This window comes from Rhinopithecus roxellana, chromosome 5 (genome assembly GCF_007565055.1).
Source record: "Rhinopithecus roxellana isolate Shanxi Qingling chromosome 5, ASM756505v1, whole genome shotgun sequence".
In the NCBI taxonomy this organism is placed as follows: domain Eukaryota; kingdom Metazoa; phylum Chordata; class Mammalia; order Primates; family Cercopithecidae; genus Rhinopithecus; species Rhinopithecus roxellana.
The window spans coordinates 160,333,429-160,343,053 of NC_044553.1; the positions used below are offsets into that span (position 1 = coordinate 160,333,429).

Consider the following 9,625-nt stretch of genomic DNA (forward strand, 5'->3'; position numbering starts at 1 on the left):
CTGTGTCCCCACCCAAATCTCATCTTGAACTGTAGTTCCCATAATTCCCATGTGTTGTGGGAGGAACCTGGTGGGAGATATTTGAATCACGGGGGTGGTTCCCCCATACTGTTCTCGTGGAGGTGAATAAGTCTCACGAGATCTGATGGTTTTATAAGGGGTTTCCCTCTTCACTTGGTTCCATTCTCTCTTGTCCACCACCATATAAGATGTGCCTTTCCCCTTCTGCTGTGACTGTAAGGCTTCCCCAGACCTGTGGAACTGTGAGTCCATTAAACCTATTACATCTCTTTTTCTTTATAATTTACCCAGTCTCACATATGTCTTTATCAGCAGCATGAGAACAGACTAATACACTGGATATCAGGCAACTAGGCACAATGATTTCTGAGAATGTGGAAAATAACGTGAGCCTGCAATTAACCCAGCTTCCTTTCTTGAGAGGGTGTCCAGGCCACAGCATGGACAGGGTTACCCAGGTGGGGCCTGGCAGGCTCCTCGAATTGGGAAGACAGAGCTGAGAATTCAGGGAGACTCTGGTCACAGGTAGGAGCAGGGGGGTGATGCTGAGAGCCCCTGGGGCATGCCTGCCCTCTGCAAAGCTCGTGGTTGGTTGCAGCGAGGTGGTCTGGGGGTGGACGTGGGCAATGGGGAGGCTGCATGTGTTACAGCCAAGCTCTCCCCTCCTTCTGGTCTGTCTGGGTTTCTGCAGCTCCTGGTAACTTTGCACTGATTCCAGAGACAGCAATTGTTCAGGTACCTGGGTGTAATTCCAAAAAACAAACCCCAAACCTGGCTCTTGGTGCTTTCAGTGATGGCTCAGAGCAGGAATTCTCTGGCTTTGGAGTGCATCCTCAAAGGTGGGGGAGGCTTGCTGAAAAGACAGCAGTCTGGTCCCACCTCAGGCTGCTGAACAGAAGCTCTGGAGCAGGCTCAGGAGTTTCTTTTCTAACATGCTCCCTGAGAGATCCTAGCAAACGTCTGCACAACACTCACTTGAAAGCTGTGTGACCAAAACCATGATCACAGGTTTGTCCCTGAACACGGTGGAGAAATAACCTTTCTCTTAAATCGCCCCTACGTGGTGACTTAGGGGAGGAGCCTGAAGAGAGCAGCGCTTCACAATAAAAGGAAGAATTGCTTGAACGGAGGCGGAGGCGTTTCAGGCATGAGTCACAGGCTGGGTGTGGAAGAGGCAAGTGTGAAGCAAGGTAGGCTTCCCAGCACCCCTCCGTGCACAGCAGGGGCTGGCCAGCCTCAGCCAGGCCAGATGGAGCCCTGGAGAGTGGGGCCGGCTGCCCAGCTAGAATGCATCCTTTTACTTCCAGCAGGGGGAAAAAAAAAGGCCTCCTCTCAATAGCAGAATTATCTACGTTTTCCTTCCCTTCCTCACGTAAATGCTTTCGAGGAGTGGGAGGAAGAAATTGGAGGCTGGAACGAATACCCTTTGCCCTCCTCTGAAAGCAGCCCGGGAGGGGTGAGAGGGTGTAGGAGCAGAGACTCCAAATGGCCCCCACCTGCCAAACCATTCTCAGGAACAGGCACCAGCTGAGATGTTGGCAGCAGCCGCTCCCCTGCAAGGAGCCCCTCCCACTTCCTGTCCCGCACACCTGCCTCATTGGAAAGTGACGCACCCACTGTTTGGCCTCGGCAGCCTGATGTTTCTCGACACACAGGAAGACAGTAATGCTATGGGAAGACCTCGGACTTTGCATCCAGCAGGTGTGAGTTCAAATTCCAGCTTTATAATTTGCAAGCTCAGAGGTGGATTTGCTGGGAAGCTAAACAAGCTTACCTGCAGAGCCCCCAGCTTGCAGGGCCCCTCCCAAGACCTTAACCTCATTTCGTATTCATAATTTTGTAGTCTTTTCCCTTTAAAAGGCAGCTGGAATTTTCTTTTTTTTTTTTTTTTGAGACGGAGTCTGCTCTGTCGCCCAGGCTGGAGTGCAGTGGCCGGATCTCAGCTCACTGTAAGCTCCGCCTCCCGGGTTCACGCCATTCTCCTGCCTCAGTCTCCCGAGTAGATGGGACTACAGGCGCCTGCCACCTAGCCCGGCTAGCTTTTTGTATTTTTCAGTAGAGACGGGGTTTCACCGTGTTAGCCAGGATGGTCTCGATCTCCTGACCTTGTGATCCGCCCGCCTCGGCCTCCCAAAGTGCTGGGATTACAGGCTTGAGCCACGGCGCCCGGCCGGCAGCTTGAATTTTTAAGCATTAAGCCCCACGAGACCTGAGTCCACCTAGGAGGTGGGAGATATCCCCTGCAGCATGAGAATAATAATTACCACCTTGTAGGGTTGTTCTAGGAATTGCCAGACTGAGAACACACCACACACCCAGAAGGCACCCAAGTCACAGAGCCTGATATTGTTCCCAGAGCGCCATTGCATCACCCTTGACCACAAGACCTGCGTCATTGGATTTGTCTCCAAAACTTGGGACTCTGGAGATAAAATGTCGTTGCAAGGCTACTTTTGCCACTGAATCTTAGCAGCTTTTGAAGCAAAGCATTTCAATATTTAGACACTGTGTTTCTAATGGGTACTGGGATCAAAATAATAAATAAATAATAAAAACTCAGTCTGCAAAGGGAGAAGAATAGAAACCAGCAGATTTATTATTTCACAGAATGTTCCTCTCCTCTCAGGTAAACATGCCTAATAATATCTGCTTAACTAATGAGCACCGCATTGCCAGTGGAGCCTTGACTCTGATGATGTAATGCATTTCTGTGCCATCGCACCCCCCACCCATCTCGGAGAGTGTCTGAAAATTAAGTGGGGCAGATGTAATTATGCGTCTAATATGCAAGGTACACGTGCACGTAGAAGCGTGCATTGTGTAAACAACTGTACAAAGTCAACTGCGGGTATCTGCTTAGCTCACGTCCTACAAGCACCATTTCATTTTATTTCAGTTACTTCTTTTTTTTTTTGTAACAGAGTCTCACTGTGTTGCCCAGGCTGGCAGGCTGGAGTGCAGCAGCACAATATTGGCTCACTGCAACCTCCGCCTCTCAGGTTCAAGCAGTTCTCGTGCCTCAGCCTCCCAAGTAGCTGGGATTACAGGCATGTACCACCACGCCCAGCTAATTTTTGTGCTTTTAGTAGAGGTGGGGTTTCACCATGCGTTGGCCGGTCTTGAACTCCTGACTTCAGGTGATCTGACTGCCCTGGCAGTTCAACTTCACATGCAGCAGCCTTGGGCTATTTCTTTGAGAGTCAAATCGGCAGAGATGTGGCATGAAAGGAAAGAAGGCGAGTGCACAGCATGCTCAGGACTTTCAGGTCCCTCAGCGCTCCTCAGAGCCGCACCAGACACAGAAGACAGCAAAGGCTCTACCTGGGGGACAGGCTCCACACGGTGTGGCCCAGCGTGACAGTGACGGCTCCTCCCGTAACCAGCTCTATAGGGCTCTATGCAGAGGCCATTCCCTCCCAAAGGAAACTCATGCAAGATCATTTTTTAGGCTAGTTTCTAGTCTTCTAGCAAATGCGCTGGGTTAGAATTCATTCATTTTTTAGACTCCCATCCTCAGCACTAAAGACCCACTTCTGAGTGTGCTCCAAGCTGTGCGCAGGGTAGGGAGATGATTCAGACACAGCTGTGCCCTCCACAGGTCACAGGTGGGTGGAGAAGAGTCATCCCTGCCCACAGGGACAGGTGGTAACAGGGAAAAGGGAAGAACAGGGCTAAGGGAACCCAGGAAAAGCCCGAGTCAGGTGTTAGAGAAGGAAGCAGCTGGAGCGGGCTGAGGCGGGGGGATGAGGGGGACGCAAGGGGACGTGGGGTGACATGAGGCCTCTAGCAGGGGTGCAGCTTGTGGAAACCCAAGAAGCACTGCAAGCAGTGTAACTAAGGCTGGGGAGGGAGGGGAAGAGATGAGGCTGAAGTCAGTGGAAACCAGAAGGCCAAGGACCTGGGGAGCCAAGCCAGAGGTGGAGCTTCATCCTGAGGGCCGTGGCCAGCTACTAAAGGGATTTCAGGAGGGCAGTAATACAATAAGATTTTGGAGTTTTCGTTTTTTGTTTTTTGTTTTTGTTTTGGTTTTGGTTTCGGGGTTTTGTTCTGACATGGAGCCTCGCTCTGTCACCCAGGGTGGAGGGCAGTGATGCAATCTTGGCTCACTGCAACCTCTACCTCCCGGGTTAAAGCGATCCTCCTGCGTCAGCCTCTTGTGTAGCTGGGACTACAGGCGCCCACCACCTAATTTTTGTATTTTTAAGTAGAGACGGGGTTTTGCCATGTCAGCAAAGCTGGTCTTGAACTCCTGACCTCAGGCAATCTGCCTGCCTCGGCCTCTCAAAGTGCTGGGATTACAGACGTGCAATACCACACTCAGCTAGGATTTGGGTTTTCATGGGGTGGTCCTGGTTGCTGGGCACAGTGGAATTGAAGGAGATAGAAGTGGATTCTAGGGAGGGCATGGTGGCCACTTCAGAAGCTGCAGGATTCAGAGTTTGAGAAGCCTCAGTGTGCGCCAGAGCCAGCACGTTCAAATGTATCCACTACAAAGAAAAGAAACTTTTTATCTGAGGAAGGCAAGCCCCCTTTAAATGATCAGGCCTAGAGAGGCACAGATGTGACAGCTGTCACATCTCACTGCCCCACCTGAGAAAATAAATCTCCTGAAGCCACTTGCTGTGTGGGCTCTAGGTTGACTGGTACCAGTAGCTATGCATCAACCTAACAATGCCACACGCTGGACACCATAACTCGTGCCCTGTAGTTCAACAACATATAGACAATCACTCATCAATGTTATTTCTGTAAACCGATGAGAATTCCTGAAAAACAGTTTCGCAATCGCCCCTTTCCCGATTTGTCTTCTTTTATTTAAAAGCTCAAGCCTCTCTTCTCTGGAGCACTTTCCAAGGTAACTTGAGAGTGCTTCCTGGACTGCACTCCTCAACTGTGGCCCAAATAAACTCTCCACGTGTGTTAATTTTGCTTCCGTTTCTTTCTGTTGGTCAACACCACAATCTGTATTTGAAATGTCATTCTTCCAGTGCTAGAATATGTATTTGGAAAAAAATTATTTTAATTTTTTTCTGAAGTTCCTTAGCTGTAATACATTTCTTCAACTCTTGGCTGTGATCTGTGGACAATGACTGTGCACACCTGCAGACTCACACCTCACCTTCGTGAGGCTGGGACAAGGGTACCCACGGAGGCTTGTCCCACATCTGTAAAGGCCTCACATGCATGGCGATGAGCGTCTCCACCCTCATGTCCGAGCTCCCCTACCCCTTAAACAACTCTCCCAACCCCACCCCACCTCAGGTCCAGGGTGAACATTCCAGCAGTGTGGTCTGCCCACAGGGGAGACCCAGGGAAGACACTTGCACAGTCCTTAGAAAAAGGCTTAGGGTTTGAGGGTGAGGAATCCCAGGATCCCAGACACCTGGTGTGGGCTTCAGGTGGGCTCGTGCCCTTGGCCCTCCCAGCTAAGTGGCTCTGCTGGAGGAGGCGGACCAGAGTGGGACCCTCAAAGGCACAGAGCCCTGGGCCGAGACCCCCAAATGCTCAAGTTTAAAAGTGATACTTTATCCTTGGGAATCCTTGCAAAGTAGGAAAATTTAACCCAGTGATTGTTTTCAAGATAGCTTTATGTTAATACTCAATTTAACCAATTCGAGAAACCAACATAAAATCAGCTAACCCCGTATGTGTGGTTTTTGTTGTTGCTGTCGTTTTGTTTTGTTTTTGGCCCCTGACTTTTGTGGAGACCCATGAGATGCTTGGTCCTGAGCCTAACGGATGCAGGGGCCTGGCTGGGACCCAGCTGGGAAGCTGATGCTGTTCTCCAGGTGAGCGCTTTGCCAAAGGCTACTCGGAACACTGCCTGCCTCCAAACTGCTGCTTTCCTAATAGGTCACAAGCACTTTGCAAGAAGCTGCAATCCATCATCCCCTTCTGCTTGCATCCCCCCTCACATCTGTGGGTGGGAGAGAGGACAGAGCAGGGGGAAGCAGGAACTCTGAGGCTCCCACCTGGGGCACCCACACTTTGATGGGCAGGAGGTGCTCCTGGACCGCTGGGTGGGACCTCTCCCAAGAGGCCCTTATGCCAACCTGGATGCTGGGGACACACCCAGCTCTCCCTAGCCTGACCTACCTTCCTAGAAAGACAGCTCAGGATTCATTTCTCCCCAGGGCTTTCATTGTGCATGAGAAGTCCCTTCTGCCTTCTATTTTCTCTCCTCCAGGAAACCTCTCTCCGCAGCCCGAATGCTTGACTTTGAACTTTTCCAAGACTTCCAGGACCAGAGACTCAGGACTGACCAACTTTCTCAATATCCTATTCCCCCAACCCCACTCTGGACTCCCAGTCAATCTCCCTCCCCCCGTTTGCCCCTGTAAAAAACCTAAACTGCTCAATTCTTCTCCCTCAACCCCCGGATCACATCAGCCCCACGGAGAGCTCCACTCTGGTCCACCACCTCCAGCAGAGCCACTTAGCTGGGAGGGCCAAGGGCGCAAGCCCACCGGGAGCCCACACTGGGTATCTGGGATCCTGGAATTCCTCACCCCCAAATGCTAACCCTAATTTTGGAACCTGATCACAAAGGACTTCATCCTTGAAAGAAACTGGTCCAGCAATCTCAATTTTGACATGAGTCTGGAAAGGATCTTGAGCACTACGTGGGTCCCACTGGGGGTCCCACTGAGGGTCTCCTCCCAGTGTCTCCTGTTCCCTCCCGGCACGGCTGGCCTTTGCTCTGCACCTCCACTCTGCACTGAGGTCCCTTTGGCTAGTCCTCATGGAGGGGCCTCAGGAGACAGTGGGGAAAGCACAGGTTCCCCACAAACTCCAATGTGGGCTCAGCCTAGTCATGTGACCCTAGACAAGCTTTTAACTTGCCTGCACCCCACAGCACAAGTAACCTCCCCTGCTGTTATGGGTTGAGTTGTGTTCCTCCAAAAAAGATCTGTTGCAGTCCTAACCCCCAGGACCTGAAAATGTGACCATATTTGGGCATAGGGTCTTTACAGAGGTCATCAAGGTAAAGTGAGGTCATTAGGATGGGCCCTAGTGTGATATGATTGGCGTCCCTACAAAAAGGGGAAATTTGGACACGGAAATAGACAGGCATTGAGGGAAGATGATGTGAAGAGACACAGGGAGAAGATGTCATCTACAAGCCACAGAGAGAGGCCCAGAGCAGACCCTCCCTCACTGCCCTCAGAAGGAGCCAGCCCTGCCAACGCCTCGATCTTGGACTTCCAGCCTCCAGAGCTGTCAGACAATAAACGTCTGCTGTTTCAGCCCCCATCCATGGGACTTTCTTAAGGCAGCCCTAGCAACAAACCCACCTGCCCTGTTGACTTCCTGAAATGAGAGAGCCACACGGCAGTGCTGCGTAAAGGGCAAATGCTGCGGATTCATTCAGGCCATGAGTAATCATTGAGCACCGACAGTGTGCCAGGGACCACACATGAGCGCTAGGGGTCTGCACCACCAACTTAGATAAAGTCACTTACTTGCTTCCTTTACATAAGTTATTCTCCTAGCCACCATGCAAGTGGAATCATCTCAGACTGCTACAGTCTTCACAGCTCCTAGCTAATCATTAAGCACATTGTAGGTGCTTAATAAATGCCTAAATAATTGATTTACTACAGATTCGTAATGGCTACAAATTATTCAGTGTACAAGTCTGAATGTGGGCATGCTGAATATTTTCTAGTCTTTAGCAACATCCAGAAGAACTAATCGTAGTTTGAGTCCAAAATAACCTCATTTATTTAGTACCACGACAGGCTTGTCGTGTTCTATAGGGTGTAGAATATTGAGCCCAAAGGGATGGCATCTCGTTTGCTTTCATGACCTCCTCCCCTCTTGCATGGATATAGATCGTGGCTTTAGATAATTTTTGAGGTGAGGCTACATTTTCTGGGCATAACCAACTTCAGATAAAAGATATTTTCTGTAATGCATCATGCAGGATCTTAATAATTCTAGGAGCTCATTTGAAAGTCATTTTAAACTGGCCTTTTGAGAGTTCTGCATTATTAGAAAGAAAGGGAGAGGAGAAGGGGGAAGTGGAAAGGGGGGGAAAGTGAAAAGGGGGAAGTGGGGAAAGGAGAGAACAGAGAGGGGAAAGGGAGAAAAGGAAGGAAGGAGGAGAGAGAGAAGGACAGCATATTTGGGGCGAAATCAGTCCCTGCAGTATGTGGACATTGTGTGCTGCTGGGCAGAAGGTTTTCAGCACGACAAGAATGAGAATGCCAAGTGCATAAATTATAATGTCGTCTTTTCCCTGCAAACAGTGAATAATTATAGATGCCAAGTGTCTCAGTGAAATCTGCTGGGCATATGGCCCCTTTTTGTCTTCACGCCACTTTTCTTTGCTCCTCCAGGGCAAAGAAGCCAGCATGAATTAGCACCTGGCCACAGTATCCTGACCTGTGAGAAAAAAAATGAGGGCATGTTTTCCATTTCCAGGGAAGCATACGTCCGTGTTTGATTCAAAACATATTTACTGAGTACCTAAAATATCCCAAGTCCTGTGGAAATACAGGAAAGGCTCATCACACAAGGAGCGTACAACCTTAACAGACAGCCCAGCGCCACAATCGTTCATTGAGTGACTACTGTACACCAGGGGCTGTGCGAGGGTGGGGGTGTAGATGGAGGCACCAAAGTGAATATTCCATCAATTCCTGCCCCAAAAGGGATTATAGATTCATGAAAAGGGAGATTCATAACAAATCACGTCTTGTCCTTTCATTCTCATTGCAGTCTACAAAGGCGGCGCAATCATTCACCCACCTTGCAGATGCAGCAACTGTGGCATGCAGTTTCAGTCACTTCCTTGCAAAGGGGACTAGGAAGTGGAGGAGGTGGGTGTGAACATAGCCTGGCTGTGCACACTGGGCTGGCATAGTCGTCTCAGCACAATGGAACAGGAGGTGAGGGGTGTATGCAGGCAAGCAGCCTGCAAGGATTCAGGAGAGGACACAGAAAATACTTCCCAGAGGTGCAGAGATGCTGTCCGTGGAACACAGAGGAGGGAGTGACTCCAACAGGAAGACTGGCAGAGGCATCTGGAATGGCGTGGAACTTCAGTAGGTGAGGAAGTTGGGAAAGGCCAGTGCAGAGGCAGGCAAGAGCAGAGGCAGGCCCATGTGGGCTGGGGATGCCAGGGAGGACGAGGGGCCTTGCGGGATGCAGAGGGAGTGGAAGCAAAGTTGGAACTCAGAGGGCCCTGCTGGCCTGCTGAGGAGCTGGATACATCTTATTTGTGCTGTCTTACTCAGTTTCACACTGCTATGAAGACACTACCTGAGACTGGGTAATTTATAAACAAAAGAGGTTTAATTGACTCGCAGTTCCACATGGTTGGGGAGGCCTCAGGAAACTTACAATCAAGGCAGAAGGTGGAGGGGAAGCAAGGCATATCTTACCGTGTGAAGCAGGAGAGAGAGCGCATGCAGGAAAAACTACGACTTTTAAACCATCAGATCTCATGAGAACTCCCTCACTGTCATGAGACCACCATGGGAGAAAGTGTCCCCATGATCCAACCACCTCCCACCAGGTCCCTCCCTCAACACATGGAGATTACAATTTGAGATGAGATTTGGGTGGGGACACAGAGCCAAACCATGTCATTCCACCC

At 50.3% G+C, this 9,625-nt stretch overlaps 1 long non-coding RNA gene across 1 annotated transcript; it reads left to right on the top strand.

The window, feature by feature from the left end:
* The first annotated feature begins 211 nt into the window (after positions 1–211).
* Positions 212–2,596, top strand: LOC104654441. The gene is made up of 4 exons (XR_746832.2): positions 212–263; positions 1,094–1,211; positions 1,536–1,724; positions 2,296–2,596. It is a non-coding gene; the product is annotated as an uncharacterized LOC104654441 (long non-coding RNA).
* Positions 2,597–9,625: the final 7,029 nt, after the last annotated feature.